Below are 24,514 nucleotides of genomic sequence, written 5' to 3'. Positions count from 1 at the left end.
ACTACACGCGTTAGATCAATTTGTTTAATTGCAAATAGAGTACTGTATGTTCATTCTGTTATGTTTCAACAAGAGTTCCCCGAATGGGGGTTTGAGTTTCTACGAACATCACTGAAATAGGTGATTTTACTGAACCGAAATATGAGTTAGAGATCCAGACTCAGCCTCACCGATTCTTTTACTATCAGCACTTCCATGATGGCAGCAAAAACTATGCTGGTGTTACGAAGAAGAACAAAAAAAAGTTTCCCCGAATGTCTCGCCGTACGTACGACAGGTACGGGACCAATGACCTTCCATACCACAAAGGTAACAAGCTTCTTCACGAGCTTTGGGAGGGGTATTATTTTTACCCTTTACTTTATCAGGCTTTCTCGCTGCATAATTCTTTGAATTTTCTCCCTTTTCCCACTTCCGGTGGTAAGGGGTTTGCATGTTTCTCTCCCATTTGTTCGTGCGGGATCCACGTTGGTGGTTTCTTCCGGAACCACGTTTCCCTTTGTAATTTTGTTTCCTACCATGATCATTTGACAATATCGCATGTGCTTCAGGCACAGGTACGGACCCAGTGGGTCGAGATTCATGGTTATGCAATAACAACTGGTTATTCTGTTCATTGACCAAAAGACAAGTCAGTAACTGGGAGAATTTAGAGAAACGTCGCTCTCGGTATTGTGACTGCAGGACAATATCTGAGGCATGGAACGTACTTAATGTTTTAGTCTGGAAACAATTTTACAAAGGCTGGAATTATAAGCAGAAATGGAAGAAAAATCTTGTAGTCGAAGATTTATAAAATCATTTCGAGCTTTTGGAAGGATGACCATCTTCAGGTGATCATATCTATCTTTTAAGATATTCCATAAAGTCAAAGGATGTTCCACATACAAATACTCTGACTTCAGGTCATCATGTATGTGACGTCTCAAAAAGCGTAAAGCATGAGCCCGTAACATTTCATCTGCATTATTCCCTTCTTCAATAGTGTTTAGGAGATTTTTGTATTTTAGATTCAGTCTAGTTTCGATTGCCCATTCCATGTAATTCTTACCTGTTATATCTAGAGCTGCAAATTCAAGTCTAACAAGTTTAGACATTATGAAATATGAATGAAAATATTATACCTTTCACCAGACCGAGTAGCGGCTTAGTTTGTTTGATATTCTATCGATGTTGACTTCGACAACGGAGCAGAGTAACGGCTTATTTCAACTGGCTAGAGACTCGTGCTGATAACGTGTTGTAAATTGTCGGTCTATTTGCTTCAATTTGTATCGATATTTACATACAACTTAATGGAATTAAAGGAAGAGAAATAGATAGAGATATTAAGATATACTAAAACAAAAGAGATAAACTTGAACCAAACTTTATTAGATGAATTCTTTCCAAACCTTTTCCATCTCTTACCAATTCATTTCTTACAAACTCATACCAACACTACACCATGTAGATCTATTTATAGGGTGGGAGAAGTAATAGGAAGTTGACACATAACCTATGTGTTGTTAGTTGCATGGTGTGTTGTCACTTAACCACATACACTTGTCATATGGAGCTACCATAAGGTGGCACTACATCAAGGTGGTATTGTAGAAATGGTGGGTGGCTATAAATATAAGTTGGATAAGAAAAGGTATATTAAAGGCACCCAAGTCCCCTTGCATAGCCCAATGATTATATGGGAAGCCACATACCATATAACATACTTGTCTTATTCTGTCAATATTGCTCTTAGCTAACCTCATATGTCAGCCCTCTTCTTATTAAAACTTAATCGGATTATTTTGTACTTTTTTAGATTTGTAATGGAAATGAAGGGAGCGCAGGCAAACATGAATCACTTCAGCAGTTGCTTGAAGTTTCTATGGTTAATGGGCTAGTATATTACTGATTAGGGCACCCATTACATCCTGGACTTTATATTGGACCAACAGTCTTATCTCCCTCAATTTTGCAATCTTAGCCGTTGTTTTCGTGCAAAGTCCTTGTTGGTCTTTTCCGAGAAGGAAAAAAACCCTAAACTACACTATTTATTAGTTCATTTCCAAACTCTAGATTTCTTTCACCTAAAAAAAACCCTAAATCGACATCTTCAATGGCTACTCCACATAGTTATCCCAGAATTGTCTGGGAACTCTACTGTTTCATAAATACTACACGCGTTAGATCAATTTGTTTAATTGCAAATAGAGTACTGTATGTTCATTCTGTTATGTTTCAACAAGAGTTCCCTGAATGGGGGTTTGAGTTTCTACGAACATCACTGAAATAGGTGATTTTACTGAACCGAAATATGAGTTAGAGATCCAGACTCAGCCTCACCGATTCTTTTACTATCAGCACTTCCATGATGGCAGCAAAAACTATGCTGGTGTTACGAAGAAGAACAAAAAAAAGTTTCCCCGAATGTCTCGCCGTACGTACGACAGGTACGGGACCAATGACCTTCCATACCACAAAGGTAACAAACTTCTTCACGAGCTTTGGGAGGGGTATTATTTTTACCCTTTACTTTATCAGGCTTTCTCGCTGCATTATTCTTTGAATTTTCTCCCTTTTCCCACTTCCGGTGGTAAGGGGTTTGCATGTTTCTCTCCCATTTGTTCGTGCGGGATCCACGTTGGTGGTTTCTTCCGGAACCACGTTTCCCTTTGTAATTTTGTTTCCTACCATGATCATTTGACAATATCGCATGTGCTTCAGGCACAGGTACGGACCCAGTGGGTCGAGATTCATGGTTATGCAATAACAACTGGTTATTCTGTTCATTGACCAAAAGACAAGTCAGTAACTGGGAGAATTTAGAGAAACGTCGCTCTCGGTATTGTGACTGCAGGACAATATCTGAGGCATGGAACGTACTTATTGTTTTAGTCTGGAAACAATTTTACAAAGGCTGGAATTATAAGCAGAAATGGAAGAAAAATCTTGTAGTCGAAGATTTATAAAATCATTTCGAGCTTTTGGAAGGATGACCATCTTCAGGTGATCATATCTATCTTTTAAGATATTCCATAAAGTCAAGGGATGTTCCACATACAAATACTCTGACTTCAGGTCATCATGTATGTGACGTCTTAAAAAGCGTAAAGCATGAGCCTGTAACATTTCATCTGCATTATTCCCTTCTTCAATAGTGTTTAGGAGATTTTTGTATTTTAGATTCAGTCTAGTTTCGATTGCCCATTCCATGTAATTCTTACCTGTTATATCTAGAGCTGCAAATTCAAGTCTAACAAGTTTAGACATTATGAAATATGAATGAAAATATTATACCTTTCACCAGACCGAGTAGCGGCTTAGTTTGTTTGATATTCTATCGATGTTGACTTCGACAACGGAGCAGAGTAACGGCTTATTTCAACTGGCTAGAGACTCGTGCTGATAACGTGTTGTAAATTGTCGGTCTATTTGCTTCAATTTGTATCGATATTTACATACAACTTAATGGAATTAAAGGAAGAGAAATAGATAGAGATATTAAGATATACTAAAACAAAAGAGATAAACTTGAACCAAACTTTATTAGATGAATTCTTTCCAAACCTTTTCCATCTCTTACCAATTCATTTCTTACAAACTCATACCAACACTACACCATGTAGATCTATTTATAGGGTGGGAGAAGTAATAGGAAGTTGACACATAACCTATGTGTTGTTAGTTGCATGGTGTGTTGTCACTTAACCACATACACTTGTCATATGGAGCTACCATAAGGTGACACTACATCAAGGTGGTATTGTAGAAATGGTGGGTGGGTATAAATATAAGTTGGATAAGAAAATGTATAATAAAGGCACCCAAGTCCCCTTGCATAGCCCAATGATTATATGGGCAGCCACATACCATATAACATACTTGTCTTATTCTGTCAATATTGCTGTTAGCTAACCTCATATGTCAGCCCTCTTCTTATTAAAACTTAATCGGATTATTTTGTACTTTTTTAGATTTGTAATGGAAATGAAGGGAGCGCAGGCAAACATGAATCACTTCAGCAGTTGCTTGAAGTTTCTATGGTTAATGGGCTAGTATATTACTGATTAGGGCACCCATTACATCCTGGACTTTATATTGGACCAACAGTCTTATCTCCCTCAATCTTGCAATCTTAGCCGTTGATTTCGTGCAAAGTCCTTGTTGGTCTTTTCCGAGAAGGCCAAAAACCCTAAACTACACTATTTATTAGTTCATTTCCAAACTCTAGATTTCTTTCACTTAAAAAAAAAACCCTAAATCGACATCTTCAATGGCTACTCCACATAGTTATCCCAGAATTGTCTGGGAACTCTACTGTTTCATAAATACTACACGCGTTAGATCAATTTGTTTAATTGCAAATAGAGTACTGTATGTTCATTCTGTTATGTTTCAACAAGAGTTCCCCGAATGGGGGTTTGAGTTTCTACGAACATCACTGAAATAGGTGATTTTACTGAACCGAAATATGAGTTAGAGATCCGGACTCAGCCTCACCGATTCTTTTACTATCAGCACTTCCATGATGGCAGCAAAAACTATGCTGGTGTTACGAAGAAGAACAAAAAAAATTTTCCCCGAATGTCTCGCCGTACGTATGACAGGTACGGGACCAATGACCTTCCATACCACAAAGGTAACAAGCTTCTTCACGAGCTTTGGGAGGGGTATTATTTTTACCCTTTACTTTATCAGGCTTTCTCGCTGCATAATTCTTTGAATTTTCTCCCTTTTCCCACTTCCGGTGGTAAGGGGTTTGCATGTTTCTCTCCCATTTGTTCGTGCGGGATCCACGTTGGTGGTTTCTTCCGGAACCACGTTTCCCTTTGTAATTTTTTTTCCTACCATGATCATTTGACAATATCGCATGTGCTTCAGGCACAGGTACGGACCCAATGGGTCGAGATTCATGGTTATGCAATAACAACTGGTTATTCTGTTCATTGACCAAAAGACAAGTCAGTAACTGGGAGAATTTAGAGAAACGTCGCTCTCGGTATTGTGACTGCAGGACAATATCTGAGGCATGGAACGTACTTAATGTTTTAGTCTAGAAACAATTTTACAAAGGCTGGAATTATAAGCAGAAATGGAAGAAAAATCTTGTAGTCGAAGATTTATAAAATCATTTTCGAGCTTTTGGAAGGATGACCATCTTCAGGTGATCATATCTATCTTTTAAGATATTCCATAAAGTCAAGGGATGTTCCACATACAAATACTCTGACTTCAGGTCATCATGTATGTGACGTCACAAAAAGCTTAAAGCATGATCCCGTAACATTTCATCTGCATTATTCCCTTCTTCAATAGTGTTTAGGAGATTTTTGTATTTTAGATTCAGTCTAGTTTCGATTGCCCATTCCATGTAATTCTTACCTGTTAAATCTAGAGCGGCAAATTCAAGTCTAACAAGTTTAGACATTATGAAATATGAATGAAAATATTATACCTTTCACCAGACCGAGTAGCGACTTAGTTTGTTTGATATTCTATCGATGTTGACTTCGACAACGGAGCAGAGTAACGACTTATTTCAACTGGCTAGAGACTCGTGCTGATAACGTGTTGTAAATTGTCGGTCTATTTGCTTCAATTTGTATCGATATTTACATGCAACTTAATTGAATTAAAGGAAGAGAAATAGATAGAGATATTAAGATATACTAAAACAAAAGAGATAAACTTGAACCAAACTTTATTAGATGAATTCTTTCCAAACCTTTTCCATCTCTTACCAATTCATTTCTTACAAACTCATACCAACACTACACCATGTAGATCTATTTATAGGGTGGGAGAAGTAATAGGAAGTTGACACATAACCTATGTGTTGTCAGTTGCATGGTGTGTTGTCACTTAACCACATACACTTGTCATATGGAGCTACCATAAGGTGACACTACATCAAGGTGGTATTGTAGAAATGGTGGGTGGCTATAAATATAAGTTGGATAAGAAAAGGTATATTAAAGGCACCCAAGTCCCCTTGCATAGCCCAACCACATACCATATAACATACTTGTCTTATTTTGTCAATATTGCTCTTAGCGAACCTCATATGTCAGCCCTCTTCTTATTAAAACTTAATCGGATTATTTTGTACTTTTGTAGATTTGTAATGGAAATGAAGGGAGCGCAGACAAACATGAATCACTTCAGCAGTTGCTTGAAGTTTCTATGGTTAATGAGCTAGTATATTACTGATTAGGGCACCCATTACATCCTGGACTTTATATTGGACCAACAGTCTTATCTCCCTCAATTTCGCAATCTTAGCCGTTGATTTCGTGCAAAGTCCTTGTTGATCTTTTCCCAGAAGGCCAAAAACCCTAAACTACACTATTTATTAGTTCATTTCCAAACTCTCGATCTCTTTCACCTAAAAAAAACCCTAAATCGACATCTTCTATGGCTACTCCACCTAGTTATCCCAGAATTGTCTGGGAACTCTACTGTTTCATAAATACTACACGCGTTAGATCAATTTGTTTAATTGCAAATAGAGTACTGTATGTTCATTCAGTTATGTTTCAACAAGAGTTCCCCGAATGGGGGTTTGAGTTTCTACGAACATCACTGAAATAGGTGATTTTACTGAACCGAAATATGAGTTAGAGATCCGGACTCAGCCTCACCGATTCTTTTACCATCAGCACTTCCATGATGGCAGCAAAAACTATGCTGGTGTTACGAAGAAGAACAAAAAAAAGTTTCCCCGTGGAAGTGTTTACATGGAACCCCCTGGTCGTTTTTATGGAGCCACAAATCCGTTTGGACCTTTCGGAGTGGTGGTTCCCATCGGGCCGCCGCTTCCCATCCAGGGTGATAATGATTTCAACTCTGGTAGGGAAGAAGATGAAGCTCCACGGGAGTTACAGCTTGGGGGTCATACTAATGGTTCCAGCCAGAACAATCCTAATGATGAGAATCAGGTTCATTCTAATGCGTCTAACCAGAAAAACAACACTACCAATGGCAATGAGGATCCTCCTCGTCAAGATCCACTCCCTACTGGCGGTGAAAACGTTCATGTCGAACAAGATGTTGATGTTCAAACTAATGCTTCCAACCAGAACAACCGTACTACCGATCTAGTTCATAACCAGAACAACAACACTACCAATGGCAATGAGGATCCTCGTCAAGATCCACCCCCTACTGGCGGTGAAAACGTTCATGTCGAACAGGAGATTGGTGTTCATTCTAATGCTTCCAACCAGAACAACACTAGTACTGATGAGATTCCCGTTCATTCTAATGATTCTAACCAGAACAACACAACCAATGACAATGAGAATCGTCAACAGGATCCACGTTCAAATCCTAGTTCTAGCCAAAATCCTAAACTCCAACTATTTGACAGTTTGTCCGAAAAAATTCTTAGGATGAGTGGTGAAATCAACCAGTTTGCTGAAGAATCCCAAGATCTTCGTAATGGGATGATTGATGTTTGCAAACAAATGTCCGAGTTGTCTGTTATTTTGCACAGCGAGTGAATATGTCTGATCATAATTTCTCACATCTTATAGCTGCTGTTAGCATTACTTTTTGTTAGTTGTCCTAGTTTCTTGACTTGGCTTATTATGTTATGTGATTGAAGCTACTTTGATTTTGATATGTATAGTATTTGTTTAGGGCTCCCTTGTGGTTGAGCATTATTGGTAGTAGGTAACTTTTTGTGTTTACTAGTGTGGCTGTGGTTCAGATATTGTAACCAACTTTTTTTATCCTTTTGAACTCTGGTTGTAAGTTGTGTTACTTGTTTCTAGTAATTTTCTCCTTCTACTAATATTACTTGTTTCTAGTAATTTTCTATTCTCTTGTCCTTCAACTTATTTCTTGAACTGTAAATGCTTTCTTATTACTTTCCCTGCACCCATGAAATACAGCAAGACTACCTTTCTGATACACATTAACTACCGAGTTTATCTGATTTAGATGTGGAGTAAGCATGACAGTCTAGTTGAGCAAATATGATGATGGGATTACTAAGCCAACACAAAAGGACATTTAATCACGTTAATTTTGGATCAAGTGTAACGATTATTAAGTTTTACTCTTCATTTGTATCTATGTTTCTGTATGGAGTTCATTCTTTTGTCTTTCGGTTAATTTTCATGGATTCCCTTGCTTTTGTCATGTAGGTTCATCCCCAAGAGAAGTATGTAGTCGATATTGATAAAAGCATCGATACCACAAAGATTAAACCATCGACCAGAGTTGCTTTTCGAAATGACAGCTATGTGCTTCACTTGATTTTGCCCAGCAAAGTAGATCCTTTGGTCAACCTCATGAAAGTTGAGAAAGTTTTAGACTCTATTTATGACATGATTGGCGGTCTTGATCAAAAAATCAAAGAGATAAAAGAGGTGTTTGTTCCTACAACTTCAATCTTATGATCTCCTTCTCATAATCTCTTTATGAATTTGTGCTTAAGTGAGGCCTCTTTCTTATAATCTCCAGGTTATTGAGCTGCCAATCAAGCATCTTGAGTTATTTGATAGTCTTGGAATAGCTCAACCGAAGGTAATCAAATGCTCGTGGATGTATTCTATTGTGATGTTTACCATCTTCATAATCGTTGAGTTTCTTATTACTCATTGTTATTTACTCTTTTTCTTTAAACTATACTAGGGAGTCCTGCTTTACGGGTCACCTGGTACAGGGAAAACACTGCTTGCCAGGGCAGTTGCTCATCATACTGATTGCACCTTCATCAGAGTTTCTGGTTCTGAGTTGGTTCAGAAGTACATTGGAGAAGGTTCTAAGATGGTTAGAGAGCTTTTTGTTATGGCAAGGTATTTCCTTAATATTAAGTCGAAACTTGACAAAATTACCGTACGATGTTAATCACAAGCCTTCTTTCGCTTTTAACTTTACCTATCTTAGATTCGTGAGCACTTAAATCTTTAATTTGTATTTATCTTTGATATGAGGAAGATTCGTTTGTGATTTAATGTTGCCTTCGATTAATATATGGTTCGTCGTTTGTACGTCTTTCACAGGGAACATGCTCCTTCTATCATTTTATGGATGAAATTGATAGTATTGGATCTGCTCGTATGGAATCTGGGACTGGTAATGGTGACAGCGAAGTGCAGAGAACCATGCTTGAGCTTCTCAATCAGCTGGATGGATTTGAAGCATCAAACAAGATCAAAGTATTTATATTAGTTGTTAAGTTTTAAATTGGTGGTATTGTTTATTAAAGAACAATATATAAGCTGGAGATTCCATAGTGTAATGTGCCTTACCACTTAAAACGTGTTACTTTTGCAGGTGTTCATGGCTACAAATCGGATCGATATTCTAGATCAAGCTCTACTCAGGCCTGGACGTATTGACAGGAAGATTGGGTTTCCAAATCCGAATGCGGAGGTATTCTCCACATTTTCCTTAATACGTGGTCTTTTTGAAACATTTACCGAGTTGCACAACTATTCATTGATTGCTGCGATGTTTTTCAAACTATTCTAAAGCCTAGAGACATTTTGCTTTGGTAAAGCGAATGGTTTCCTTGGTCCAGGCGCAAAACCAGATATATAGTTTTCCCACCTTAAAATTGCTTATTATTTTAGAACTTTTCCCTTTTGATAGCGTCATGGTCTAAAAAGATGTACAAAGCATACACATAATGACAAAATAGAGAAAAGGAACAATGACACAACTAAGGCATTATCGAGCATCACCGGCTCCTTGAACACTTACTTAAATATTGATTGCCCTACACATTTCATCACTACTTGCTGTTTTCACAGACTCACCCCCTGCTTGTATTGTCCGGTTAGACCCTCTTGCAGTATTGCTCTCTCTAGCTTCGGCGCGTCAGTAATTAAGCGTGTTTTTCTGCTTTTATCAGTCTCGTTGGGATATTTTGAAAATTCACTCAACGAGAATGAACCTGATGCGTGGAATTGATTTGAAAAAGATAGCAGAAAAGATGAACGGTGCATCTGGTGCAGAGCTCAAGGTTCGTTTAGCTCATTTCTAATCGCTTAAATCAGGTCTCAACATTTATAGAGCTCTCATCCCTTTAATGTGTCAAACTAACAATTTCCGATGTTCCTAATTGCAGGCTGTGTGCACAGAAGCAGGAATGTTTGCACTAAGGGAGAGGAGAGTTCATGTAACCCAAGAAGATTTCGAAATGGCAGTAGGAAAGGTGATGAAGAAAGAAACCGAGAAGAACATGTCACTAAGGAAGTTGTGGAAGTAGACGGACTCTTTGAATTGCTTTCATTGTTTTGTCTTCTTTCGTTCTTCAAGTTCTTTAAGTCGGGTTCAGGCATGGAATCAATATCAGTCTGTCTTCTCGAAATGTCTACTAAAAAGATACTTTGTTTGAATTGCATTAATGATACAGTTCCATTAAAGATTAGACCAAGAAAAGCTTTATTTAATCGAAACCAAGTATTGTATGTTTTAGAGCTTCAGAACTAATCTATATGTTAAATACTTAAATCTGGTACGATTAACTCAGACATTAAGATATGATGTAATCATGATGGTGTTGAAAATTAGTTTGAAGAACTATGGGCCTCTAATTGATTCACGTGTTCTCCGTTTGCATATGATTGAACTGAGGAATTTTGCTCAAATGCCCCGATTTGGGTGCATTTGAGCAATTCTTTTTTGAAGTTTTTAACTTTTTCCATTCCTTTTGTACCCTCCTATATATAACATATCTAGAATTTTAAGATATCTGAATTTTATCTCAAAATTCCCAAATCAGAAGTAAACTCCCGTGTTTTTCGTTTCTTTTTCTCTTGATTCCCTCTAGTAGCTCGAAATTCCTCGAAATCCCTCAACCGAACGGCCAATTTGTTGCTCGAAATCAGTAAATCTTCTCGAACTAACTCGATTGATCTCCATTTTGATCTCCCACGAAGTTTCTCTCTAGGTCGAGCACTAGATCTTGGGGATCTTTGTTTAGGTAAGAAGATTCATGAGAGAGGTTTGAATCAGATAAGTTATAGAGACTTCATTGATCTGTATGTATGAAGATAAAATTATAGAGACTTCATTGATTTGTACGTTTAGAGATAGATGTAGTTTAGATTATGCATGACAAGTGTTTGATAAAATTCTTATGAGAGACTTAGTTTCTTGGAGTTCAATGATTTTAAGTTATGTTAGAAATGAAAGACTTTTATGTATGTCTATTGAGCCACTTCAACCATTTGGTTGTTAATTTGCATATGTAATTTCTTATGCTTCTGGTCGAGTAATCACAAGTAATATGGGTTGAACTCATCCATCTTTCTATCTTGTTTATGCGTTTTTCTTGTTTTTCGGTAATTTTAACTTTTTTGGATCCTGGTTTTTGTTAGGCCGCGACTTTGGGGAATAAAAGAAAGTCTCGGGGGGATAAAGACCAAGATTGATTTAGGGGTAATCTTTGTTTTTAACTCAAAATTTTATTAAGTTGTACTTTTCCCCCTCATCTCCATCTTCCCCCCCCCCCCCCCCTCCACCCCCCCAATACAACTTCCAACTACCACCACTATTCCGACCACGTACCGATCACCACTGCCACCTCCTAACCCTTTCTCTTGTTTAGTTTGTGATTGGATTAGCAAAACAATCATCCTCTCTTGTTGATATTGTGGGAAATCTTGTTGAATTTTGGATGTTTTGGGAACCCTAACCAAACCTGAAATGAGAGTCAAGTCAGACACTTACCTTCGCTAAAGAGATTTTTCTAGGGTTTCACTTAAACTATCTCTTCTGTGTAATTATCAAGGAAAAGAAAACGAAGCAGTTATGTTGGTTAAAAAGAAAATAAAGTTATGTTCTTTTTGATGATGATGATGACCGCTAGAATTATGAGACTGATGGGTTTTGTTTTAAGGCCGCGACTTTGGGAAATAAAGAAAATTCTCCGGAGAATTATTTGTTTGTCTTTGTAAATCTTCACCATTAACATGAAAGAGAGAGAGAACAAGCAAGAGAGAGAGAAGGAGCAAAAGAGAGGAGATGGAGAATGGGGTACAAAAAGCAAAGAGATTATTTTTTGGACTCAAAATGAAACTTTTTTTATTCCCCTGAGACTTTTTTTTTATTCCCCAAAGCCGCAGTCTTTTGTTATTGTTGCCAATTCATTTTCTAGTTTGCAGGAGCTGCACAATCTCTTGGAGTTGGAGCTATCCTTGTTAACCCATAGAATACCACAGAAGTAGCAGCTTCAAGCATTGATAACTGCCATGGTTTGAAGATGCTTGTGTGAGAAACAAAGGGAAAGTGGGTGAGTGTGTTTGATATTTTTGAGTTTGCTTTTCTTTTGAGTTTCTAAATGAATTATCATCCGATTTTGACTAATGAAGAATTTGAATATAATTGGATTAGATAATATATTGGCAAACTTTTTTCAAATGAAAAACTTGTGGTGCTTGTGTAAATTAAGGTTAATTCATGAGCAATGAGATCAAGAAGAGGTCATACTTTAGCGAGACGGTAAACAAATAATAAGCACTAGAATGGTTTGTATCGGTGGCTCCATGTTGAGCTCTTTCAATCCAAAAAATCGGTGGTTTTATGTCGATCCTCTTCAAATGAGTTCGACATGAAGCCACCGATATCCACTCCAATAGTTTGCCTAGGCTACTGGAGTTCAAATCGGTTGCTTGATGTCGAAATTTCTAGAAGGAAATCGACACGAAGCCACCGATTTGAAACAACTACCTAAATTATGGTTTCAAGTCAAGACGGCGGCTCCATGTCGAACTCACCCGAAAACAATCGGTCACTTCGTGTCGAACTCAACTCTAGTAGTTTTGCTAAGCTTTTGGAGTTCAAATCGGTGGCTTCATATCGATTCCATTTTAACGGATTCGACATGAACCAACCGATTTGGACTCCACAACCCAACTATAGTAACCCACGCAAATTACTGGAGTGCATATCGGTGACTTCATGTCGAACTCACTTGAAGAGGATCGACATGAGACCACCGATCTGTGACATCCCATATTTTTAAAGTTAGTTGAGGGACTATTTGACATTTGGGTCAAATCAAAAGAGGGGCGAAATCAGCAAAGAGTGCAATTTGGGGGGTATTTTGCAATACGGCCAAATGCAGGGACTTAATTGAAATTTCGGCTATTTGGGGGAAAACTCAGAACCGACTTCTCTTGCATTCTTTCTCTGTTCGATTTTCATGAGAGGGTTAGGGTTTGAGTGAAAGAAAATCGAAAACCAAGTGATTTGGGTTGATTTTCAAGGAGGATATCTTGTTTTTGTTGAATTAAAGTGTTGGGAAGTGATTGGAGCTAGTCTTTATGGATAATTTGGTAAGTAAAATTCCCTTTCTCTCTCTAGACCGAATTTCTTTTGAATTTGGTTGATGAAATCTTGTTTCTACTTCGAATTTATATTAGTTGCGATGAAATCATGAACAAGTAGAGTAAGAACAACTAAATCAAGTAAGAAATTATGGTTTTGATGATTTTATTGGCTTGTTCTTAAATTCTAGGGTTTGGGGTTTATGGAATTTTGGGTTTTCATGGTTCATATAGTTCTAGGGTTTATATGGTTGGGAATAAAGTAATTTTGGTGTATAAGTAACTTTAGAGAGATTATGTGATATAGGTTATCGATCGAACGACAACTCGAGGGACTGAATTAAACCTACTGTCCGAGCCAATTTGGGATTGATATGTTGCTCGTACGTACTTTCATAAACACGAAAGTCGTAGCTTAGGTTGTTAGCTTTCCGAAAAGGTATGGTACAAGTCATTTCGATATCGGACGAAAGAATTATGACTGTTTTACCGAACAGTGCGCAGTTAGGAAAAAATTCTGCTTTGTTGTTCGTATTTTTGCAAACTTCAAAGGTGATTCACTTGGATTTTGGGGAATACATCTAATGACTAAATGTTAAGGTTATAAGTCAGTTCAAACAGTGATTGATCGACCCCGATTGGGCATGGTATGAAAGATAGAAGATCGATCGAAATTCGGTTAAGTCGAAGTCTTCCAAAGTTATCGTTTTGTTTTTATGTTATGAGTTTTCATTGTTTTGTTTTATTTATCGTTTTTGTCGTGCAAGGTTCTTCGTTTAGAACCTAATGTTTCTATTCGGTGGTTTTGGTTATTCTTCCTTATCTCAGAGTATGCGAATGAGGAGGAATAAGGTCGTCTGGTAGGCGGGAGGTCTTTGGTGAGCAAGGACTGAGGTAGGGGTTCTGAATCCATTTCTCAGCATGGTTTTATAGATAATGAAATATTTTAGGTCCTACAGTTATATATGCGTCATTATAACTAGAGTTTAGGTAGCATGAAACTCGATTTATGTGATGAACTGAAATATGGTTGAATGGTTTTACTGCGATATGAGAAATGTTTTCGAACTGTTTTGCGATGATTGCGAACTACTTGGGATTTTGTTGTATGTACCCGACTGCGGATTATGTCAACCTACGGGCACGTAGCCATTGAGGGTAGGATGACATGTGGACACGGGTGTGACCCGTGTGAGACCGGTGAGGTGGGCGACACTAGTCATGAGACCTGTGGGAGTAGAGTGCTTCACTTGCTGGCCATTGGTGCTCGTGCCTCCAGTTCGAGGCTCAGGGACGTACTCCTGACCGCTCGTCTGGGAGGTGACATTGATTGGGAATCCCTCTGCTTTGTGTGTGATATGGCTATTGGTTGTTCCACTTCCGTGTTTGATAAGATAATGAATATGAATATTAGTTTTGAGATACGAATGTAAATGGAACTGATTTTGAAAGATTGCATTAGATGCATGACAGGGTACCGAAGAGAATGAAGTTCAGGTCCTTCCATGGGTATTGGGGGACGGCTCTCTTATTCGAACTCGGTGATCAAAAACGTATTTAGATACTTAAGATATATATGTATCATGAGGTAAACTCTTCAATGATTGCGGAGTCCCTTAGTGGGAGAGGGGCTTACCGGCTAGGGGTAAGTTTCTTTCTCGAGGAGACGTAGTGCATTAGCTAGTGCCATAAATGGGCTGGTACTATCTAACGCACTCTAGGTTCTCCTGAGGTACTCTCCTCTTATTGGGAGCGCACCATGGGTGGGCAGCTAATCACTGCTATTGCTTGCTAGATTAAGGAAAATGGTTTTGTATATAGTATATATGGTAACTGGTTTGATAACTCGATTTGTCATGATGTTTACAACTTATTAAATGAACTTTTGAAAACGTGATGGGTTTTGGATTGGTCTTCTACCAGACTAACTCGTGTCGATGAGTATTCTGACCCCCTACCAGTTGTCAGTGTGCAGGTTCTTGGTTGTAGCCTCGAGGCAGAGTTGTATTCCAGCCAGTGATCTTGTCTAACGAGGCTAGAGGTGTTGCGTCGTTTTCTTTGGTTTTTGCTTATATGGTTTTTCGTTATTTCCAAGTTATGTATTTATTGCAGAAACCAAACTCTAATATGTATATACATAACACTTAGAGTTGTTTATAGATTGTATCGTTGTTTATGAGGCTTTTATATTTTTGTGGTTCGGGTTCCGACCCGAAACTGAGTTGAGTTTGTTTAGCTTCCGCTCGATAGTTTATCTCTTTGTGTATGCGAATGTATGGTTTGCATGACAGGTTTACAAGTGCGACCGGTTCGATTTACAGAGGAGACTCTGCCGGATTTTAGTCTCATCTGTGAATTGCCGGGGCGTGGTCGTGTCTATTTTGGGGCACGGGGCGTCACACGATCAGGCCTGAAATATCTCAACATGAAACCAGCCATTTAGACAAAAAGAGCTCAACATGAAAGATAATATAACCTGTTTTTCTTTTTTATAAAATGTCAAACAAAACTCCCAAGTCACACTTTTCTTTTCCAATACAAGGAACTACAATATTTATTACCTTGTCAAATATAACAAACCTAACTAACAACTTCAAGTTTCAACCCTTTCAACAAAAAAAAAAACTTCAAGTTTCAACCAAAAAAAATAACTAACAACTTCAAAAAAAAAAAAAAAAAAAAAACTTAATGACTACAGAAACAAAACCCTCAAGAAAAAGAAACGTGCAACTCCTTTTGTCTTTTTCATGAATCCTACTGCTGCTACTACTGTCTCTTCAACATGTGTCACAACTTGAATGCCCGAGCAAGCCTCCCACAACTGCTCTCGACTCTCAAAATCTCCTTTGGCACATACCCTTCACTAAGCATCTCATCAAACACAACAAGAGCATTCTTGACATTATTTTTCTTACAAAAAAACCTGAATTAAAGCATTCTAAGTTGCCACAGAAGGAAGACAACCTTCTTTAACCATCTGATTAAAGACTTTCTTAGATTTCTCTATCTCACCCACAACCCCAAATCCATGAACAACAGTAGTATAAGTAATCACATCAATTTCACAACCCCTTTTCTTCATCTGCAAAAAAAATTCCCAAGCTTTTTTAATCTGCCCAGACCTAAAAAAAACCTTTGAGCAAAATATTATAAGTAGTGAGTGTTTGTTCAATTCCTCTCTCTACCATTTCCTTTAAAATCCTTAAAGCTTCTGGTGTTCTTTTAATCAAACACCAACCATTAGCAATTATAATATACTACTAATAAGGTCAGCTTTAAATTTACCTCTAATAGCTTTACAGATATTTAAAGTTTTTTCGACTAGATTCGACTTACAAAGAATATCGAGCATGGTATTGAAAGAATGTAAATTTTGAAGGCATCTATGTTCATGCGGTGAGAATAGTCTCACATGGGAGAATGGGTAACTAGCAACCAAGAATATAAAGTATAGGTCCTCTCCACTCATTGCTAATTGGTTTTGAGTTGGATGACCACAAATTTAACATGGTATCAGAGCTAGGCCCACACGTGATAGGCTTAAAAGGCACACGTGCTCCACGTCACCCGTAAAGAAAAAAAACAAAACACACGTGTTAGGCTCAAAGAACCCCACACGTGAGGGGGCGTGTGAGAATAGTCCCACATGGGAGAATGGGTAACTAGCAACCAAGAATATAAAGTATAGGTCATCTCCACTCATTGCCAATTGGTTTTGCGTTGGATGACCACAAACTTAACACATGCATTGATAATTAAGGTTTTCCAGCAGATACATACCGTTCAAAAATGGTTGCGAAAGTTTTAGGGGTTGGACCAATTCGTCGTTGACACATTCGATTAACGAACCTCCATAGGGTTTTGTAGTCTTTCAATCGACCTGCTATGTCAATTGCGTTATCAAAGGAAGATGATGAGTGTTTGTATGTTGGGTGGTGATCGAGAACTCGGAAAAAGTTTAGGGCAAAATTGACTGACTGAGAGAGATGAAGAGGAAAGTTTCTCTGATTTGGGGTTAAACCCAAGATCTCTTCATTTAACTTTGTATGAAGGGTAGAAATGGAAGCAAAAACGAGAAAAACTCAAAAGAAGAATTTTTTGCCAACATTCTTCGAGTTGGGGTAAAATTGTCCAAATACACCCAAATCGGGCCATTTGAGCAAAATCCCTATTGAAGAAGGAAATTGCACGTAGTCATGTAGAAATGGTAGATACCTGTCTAGTCAACTTGATTTAAATTCTTGACCATCTTCAAATTATTTGATTGTGATGCGTTTGGAGTTTCCACATATTTCATAGTGTTCAGTTTTTTTTTTTTTTTTTTGTTGAAATGATAATATATATTAAACAACAAGAATTCTATTACAATACAAATTTGAAATAAAGTACGGGATATTCTTCCATGATTGAGTTTTAGACCTTTTCCTCGCCCACTTTGCTAGCTTATCTGCAACTCGATTGGAGTTCCTGTTTACAAACGAATATTTGACTGCTTCTGTAAGGGATGCAATTTCTCTTATTTTTTGAATGTTCCTTTTGGTTTGCCATTGTATTTCATTTTTATTCTTTTGAAGATATTGAATTACATTGATATTGTCGTTTTCTATGATGATTCTCCTGTAATTGTGGGCCACCGCCCATTCCATTCCTTTTAGGATGGCTAATGATTCACATTCCTCTGCACTTCGGCTTCTGGTGGTTGTAACGTAAGCTTCTATGGATTCCGATGCATGGTTATGAATAACAATTCCAATCCCTGCATTTTCTTTTATGTTACTGAAAGATGCATCTACATTTATTTTAACCCATTCTGGTAAAGGTGGAGTCCATCTAACTGGGGCCACCTTCGTTCTGATTTGAGGAGTCTGTTTATACTGAGGGAAGTTTGTAATGATTGATATTATTTGTTCTAAGGAGTTGATTTCCTGTTGAAAGCAGTGATCGCATCTAATTTTCCAGATGATCCACAATATAGTGGCCATGTGAATGCCATTATGGTTTTGATTGAGTTCAGGGTTTTGTTCCCAAGAGAAAATCCAGTCTCTGATCGAAGGAATCTGTTCTGAGATGATGTTAAAGTAAAACCAAATGTTTTTCGCTAATGGACAGTGTAGAAGAGCATGATCCATTGATTCCACCACGTTACAGTTGGGACAATTCAGATTATTGTCAATATATTTTCCAATCCGCTCCCGGACCGGGAGGGCTTTAACACAAATTTTCCATAAAAAAAGTTTAATTCTAGGGACTACTTGGATGGACCAAATAAAATTCCAGTTCGGTTCTTTTTTAGAAGGTGAGTTAATGTTGGTGGAGAGATGTCTATACATTGATTTAACCGAGAAGTTGCCTGACTTAGTGAGGGACCACCTGAGATGATCCTCATTATTACAGTCTATAGGAATAGTAAGAATTAAGTTTTTGGTGTTTTCATCGAAGGTTCTATTGAGCAGTTCTAGGTTCCATTGGTTCTGTTCTATTAGTTGAGAAACTTTAGTGATCGGAGAATTATAAATATTCTCCGGGGGATTGTTAAGAGAAGGAATCCAATTATCTTTCCAAACCTCTATGTTTTTCCCGTTCTGGACCTCCCATAAAGAGAGTTTGTCTATATTATACAAGTGTTTACTGATGTTTTTCCAGTGCCACGAGTGATGGGTCTTAGCTATGCTCGGCTGATCGCTATTATTATAATATTTAGACTTCAGGAGTTGGACCCAAATAGCTTTAGGCTCGGATTTGATCTTCCAAGCTAATTTGGTCATCAAGGCTTGATTGTCCAGCTCTGTGTTGTGGATTCCTAGCCCCCCCATGATCTTGGGGGAACAGATGGAAGACCAACTTTTAGTACAAATACCCTTTGACTTACCCCACCAGAACGACTTTTGCAAAGTCGAAATGCTCTTGCTTATGCCTTTAGGAAGGGCAAAGCATTGCATCTGGTATCGGGGTACAGCTGCCGCAATTGTCGAAATGACAATAGTGCGGCCTGCCTGAGAGAGAAAGTTATAATTCCATTTATCTAATTTGCTCTTTATTTTCTCAATGAGGTCGTTGAAGACCTTCTTCTTCTGAGCTCCTATGAACAATTGCGCTCCTAAGTATTTTTCCGAAGTGGAGGCGTATTTAACTTTGAGGGTTTTTGTTATCATTCTCTTGAATTTCGGGTGAGAATTTTTAGAATAGAAAATGTTCGATTTACTGTAGTTAATCATTTGACCAGACGAGTCGCAAAATATTTTAAGTATGGATTTAAGAGTGTGGATATTATCTAAGGTGTTCCTCCCAAAGATGATACAGTCGTCGGCGAAGAGGAGATGCGAGATGTTTAGGCTGGGGTTGTTAGTGGGAAATCCCTGAAAGTTATCCCCTTCGTGGTTTGCATTGATAAGTCTACTAAGAGCTTCCATGGCGATGGTGAATAAGAATGGAGAAAGTGGGTCACCTTGTCTAATACCCCTTGACGGGTGAAAAATTTGACCTGGACGACCGTTCACCAAGACCGCCATAGAGGAAGTGGTGATACACTGAGTGATCATACGAATCCAATGACTCGAGTACCCTAGTTTAGACATGATATCAGTCAAGAATTTCCATTCTATTCTATCAAACGCTTTGGACATATCCAACTTTAGTCCAAAGTATCTGGTGGCTCCTTTTAACGTACGAAGCGAGTGTATGATCTCCTGGCCTATAATTATATTGTCCGTTATCTGCCTACCAGGAATGTATGCTGCTTGGAATGGAGAAATAATATTATTTAAGGTAAACTTAAGTCTATCAGCTAGAATCTTAGTGATGATCTTATAAGTGGTGTTGAGGAGACTTATAGGTCTAAAGTCGGCTGGGTTCTGTGGCGTCGTAGTTTTTGGGATGAGGCAGATATGGGTATGATTGGTGTCCGGAGGGAGCACTGCTGAGGTGAAGAACTCTTGCACTAAGGTCAGAGTGTTTTCACTGACAGTGTCCCAGTTTGTCTGAAAAAAGAAAGGGGGGTATCCGTCCGGACCCGGCGCAGCCTCTTTTTTAAGGCTTCTAATAGCCCTGTTAATTTCTTCTAGATCAGGAATTTTGTCTAGCTCTCTACTCTGGTCCTGTGTGATTGTGTTGGTGAAGAGATCTAAGATTTTTGTGTTGGGTTTATCTCCAGAAGAGGTACTAATGTTGAGCAAGTGCTCAGTGAAGGCTGTCTGAATATCACTCAGGTCCTCGCACCAGTCTCCTGTTTTATTTTTGATTGCTCTAATTTTATTGTTCCGGCTATTCTGGATCGCCTGAGAGTGGAAGAATTTGGTATTCTTATCACCTAACTCGAGAAAATAATTCCTCGACTTTTCTTTCCAAAGTGATTCTTGGAGATTATAAATCTCTTCTAGCTTTTTATTTAACCTATTGTATTCGTTTCTGTCTGTTGTCTTATTAATTTGCTCTATTATATTTTTAATGTTGTTATCTATATTACCAAAGACTTCTTTGTTCCATTTGGTAAGATGTCGACTTAGTTTTTTAAGGTTTACTTGAATATTTTTATGATTAGTCCAATTTGTAGCTATGAAATTATGGCAGTCTGGGTGGGCCATCCAAGTGCGTAAAAATTTGAAAGGTTTAGGGGTGGTGTAGTGCACTTCATCTGCAGAGAGGAAAATAGGTAGGTGATCCGATCCTACAGCTTCTAAATGTTTCACACTGAGGCTCCTGTTCTTGGAGAACCAGGGGAGGTTCGCTAGTGCTCTATCTAGTCTCTCCTGGATGAAGTGTTCCCCAAATTGTTTGTTGTTCCAAGTATAAGGGTAACCTTTGAAACCTACATCTAAGAGATTAAGTTTATTGATATAAGATAATATTCGGGGGATATGAGAGTTAGTGGCCAAAGAGCCACCCTGTTTGTCTTGACTATCTAGAATCGTATTAAGGTCCCCTATCAAGAACCACGGAGAGTTTTTGTCTATATTCAAATTGTCTAATATTTTCCACGGCTTGCATTTGTTTTTATGGTGAGGACAACCATAAAAACCGGTAATCGAGTAATGGGAGTTATTACTGTTGTACTTTATGGAGGAGTGAATAATATTATTGTCCGAGTACTCTATATGTAAATTTAAGTTATGTTTCCAGTACATGACGAGACCACCCGCTTTATTAATGGGATCAACATAATGGCTTTTATAGTGTTTGTTAATTTTAATGTATTTATTTATATTTATCGCTTTGGTTTTAGTTTCAGATAAAAAAATGATATCCGGGTTATGCTTATTAATCAAGTTCATCAAATATTTCCTAGTAATGAACGACGAAATACCCCTAACATTCCAGCTTAGGACTGAGATATCAAGATTGGAGTCGTTTGCCATTGAGCAAGACTCTGGGGAAGTAAAAGTGAGACTAAGTCTATAGGCAGACCCAACGGTCTAGTCACTAAAAATCCGCTCTTAAGGGCGCTCCTATATGCGATCTCGAATATAGGCCTCTAACACGCCCTTAAAAGGCCCTAATCCAACTGGAGACGCTTGCTAAAAAAGATTATTGGGGCACCTACTATAGTGGTTTATACTCGTTAGATGTCAGGCTCTAAAGTTGGATTGATTGTTAAGTTAAGAGCTCCTCCTACAGGCAAAACAGAGAACCAAGGAAGCTTATAGTTTATTCACTAATGATTTGCTTTTAATGCTCTTCACTTACCACTATTAACTAGGGTAAAGAAAACCTACACAGATGTAAACCAGGATAATACTAACTATTTTAAGCAAATGGGAAGAATACTATCTATTCAAGCAAAAGAGAGTTAGGACTTAACATAGTATCTTATAACCATAAACACCATTAAAACATAAAATGTACTATCAACTTCTATCCTTTAAGCAGGAAAAGAAGATACTCAAAACAAGATAAAAAGTAACAGTCAAAAAACAAGATTAGTACCACTTAACAGTGGCTTAATAGACTAACTATGCTGTAAATTAAAACTAGTTAAAAACTTAGAATTAACCAACTGGGCTAAGAAGCTAAAAACCAAGAAAGACTACTCTTGATCACCATCACTTTCCTTGTCGACTGACATACCCTTGGATTCAAGCAGGGAATCGGCGAACTTATGCCTACGCCTTTCTTCAGCACTATCGATAGACTCTGGAGGAGGAGTATACCAACTGGATGGACCATACCCAGTGAAAGAGGACGAACCAGAAGAATTACCTGAGTTCCAACTATGCTGACTGCCCAAAAATGGAGAGGAAAAGCTCTCTCTATAGTCCTTCAACCTCTTACTCATGAGTTGTCTCCTGACATCTTCTTCTATTTTGACCTCGACTAACTTATCCAAATCCTTCCTTTTTCCTGTCTGTCTGAAAAGTTCATGAGGTGGAATAGGATTGGAATGAGCCTGGGAGGGAGGGACTATAGTGAGAGCCCAATTATCTGCAGGGCCATGGGCTGCGAAATTAACCTCCATAGGGACACTATCCGTATGATCTCGAGATTGAATGCATGGAGTAACTGGATGTTCCACTATTCGACATTTGTGGCAGATAGCTTTAGGGAACTTAAAATAACTGAAGTTTACAGGCTTTCCTCCGTCTGTAAATATCGAGTTGAGAGTAGCTAGGAGTGGGGTACGCACATCATATAGGAATTGTATACGGATAGTTGAGTTAGTGACCTTACTGAAGTTTTTTGGTTGAATTTGAAGAATGAATCCCATGCAAGAGAATATTATCTCCAAGTCGTGTCTATTCTGGATGGAGGAAGGAAGCCCTGAAAAACTACACCACATGGGTTCCTGCATGAGAGCAGGAACCTCTCCATGAAAGGGAAGGTCTATTTCTTGCATGACTATTAGGTATCCCCTTATGATCCATGGACGACCTTGGTTAATTTCATTCATGGCTATAAGGTTCCTGGGTTTAATCATGAAATGGTTAGGACCGGTGGATGAGGGGATGATCTTACTTTCTCGAAAAAACCTAGACTGGGCTGATAGGTGCTTGCGTATGAATCCTATTCCATAGTCGTACTGACAGCAAAGACGAGCCAAGAAACCAGAAGAGATGATGGGGAGTTCCTTATTTTCGGAGGGTTTGGGGTAGTTGATGGTGAGTTTGCCGTAATCCGACATACTGAGTTGTATCGACATCAGTTGAGAGAGATTGTCTATGCTATCTGATGGGTTGATCGACATGAGGAGAAGTAGAAGGTAGAGAAGAAGAAAGATGGTGCTGAAAACCCTAACTATGTCGCTCTTAAGTAAGAGGAAGTTGAAGGGGTTAAAAGATAATATGGACCCTCTCTTCCTGTTTCTCTCCACCATAAGGAGAAGGTCGACTGATTTCTCCACGTGTGCGAAGAAGACTGCCTTAGTCGAGCTTTCTCGAATTTAAAGCTCTAATTACTCCACTTGGAGTAACCCTAGAACAGACGTAATGAGGGAAGGCCGAACGTCCGATATCCCTATGAATCCGGCGCATGCGTGAGGTTTACAGAGTAGCCCTTCTCGGTTATGGAGTTAGTTACGCCACATGTTGGTTAATCAAATGAAAATACTACAAATGTAATTAATGAAGGAGAAAGAAGATTACCTTCTGGATAACCGCCGTATAATCTTCTGCTCGCTCCTTTCCAAGATCCTTCTCCAGGCTTTCTTCTCTTCTCGAGGAGAATAAGTGTTTTGGTTTTCTCTAACTTTTCTTTTCACCTGTCTGACTCTTAGATTAATAATGGTTCAAGGAAAGCTTGAGTTTGTCGTTTCCTTTCCTGTCCTATCTTTGCATGAGTGATTTAAGAGCTTAATGATAACTATATTGATACTTTCATAGATGAGGTTGGGTTTTGGAAGTGAAAAGGAGGAAGAAGATGGTCGGTCGCCTTGCTTACGTCAGCCGGCACCTTCTCTCTCCTCAAAAAACTCTCTGCGGGGCTCACCCTCGTCGGATGTTACTTCTTTCATAGTGTTCAGTTGTTCACGCTTACAATTATATTGCCATGTGCAAGTCATTAATTTTGATGATACGATGTTGATCTTGGGGAGGGGAGGGGGGCAAGACTTTCGTGGAGATTTGAGAGTCCGCGAAAATCTGAGGCATTCAAATCCAGACATTTGAGAGTCCACGAAAGTTTGAGGCATTCAAATCCAGATATTTGAGAGTCTATGAAAGTCCGAGGCATTCGATTGTAGACAAAATATGTCCCAGACTTTGGTGGACTTCATAGTTTGATGGATTTGTGAAGGATTTGGGACAAATTTGGAAGCCAAA

The 24,514-nt window shown here is 38.4% G+C and overlaps 1 long non-coding RNA gene and 2 pseudogenes across 2 annotated transcripts; 2 read left to right on the top strand and 1 right to left on the bottom strand.

The window, feature by feature from the left end:
* The first annotated feature begins 8,163 nt into the window (after positions 1 to 8,163).
* On the top strand, positions 8,164 to 10,315 carry LOC147550606 (26S proteasome regulatory subunit 8 homolog B-like; annotated as a pseudogene). Its single transcript, XR_015238923.1, has 7 exons — positions 8,164 to 8,357; positions 8,452 to 8,514; positions 8,623 to 8,786; positions 8,994 to 9,149; positions 9,268 to 9,366; positions 9,848 to 9,958; positions 10,064 to 10,315. The product of XR_015238923.1 is annotated as a 26S proteasome regulatory subunit 8 homolog B-like (transcript).
* A 2,635-nt stretch (positions 10,316 to 12,950) lies between these two features.
* On the top strand, positions 12,951 to 15,457 carry LOC147550605 (uncharacterized). Its single transcript, XR_015238839.1, has 3 exons — positions 12,951 to 13,277; positions 14,097 to 14,162; positions 15,230 to 15,457. It is a non-coding gene; the product is annotated as an uncharacterized LOC147550605 (long non-coding RNA).
* Positions 15,458 to 16,055: 598 nt separating this feature from the next.
* Positions 16,056 to 18,397, bottom strand: LOC147550604 (uncharacterized; annotated as a pseudogene).
* Between the last annotated feature and the right edge of the window lie 6,117 nt (positions 18,398 to 24,514).

The sequence above is a fragment of the Eschscholzia californica genome, unplaced genomic scaffold, assembly GCF_041429995.1.
Source record: "Eschscholzia californica isolate CP2 unplaced genomic scaffold, dmEscCali1.0.p SCAF_3, whole genome shotgun sequence".
Classification (NCBI taxonomy): domain Eukaryota; kingdom Viridiplantae; phylum Streptophyta; class Magnoliopsida; order Ranunculales; family Papaveraceae; genus Eschscholzia; species Eschscholzia californica.
The sequence above is the reverse complement of the archived record's forward strand: the minus strand, read 5'-3'. Positions and strand labels throughout refer to the sequence as shown.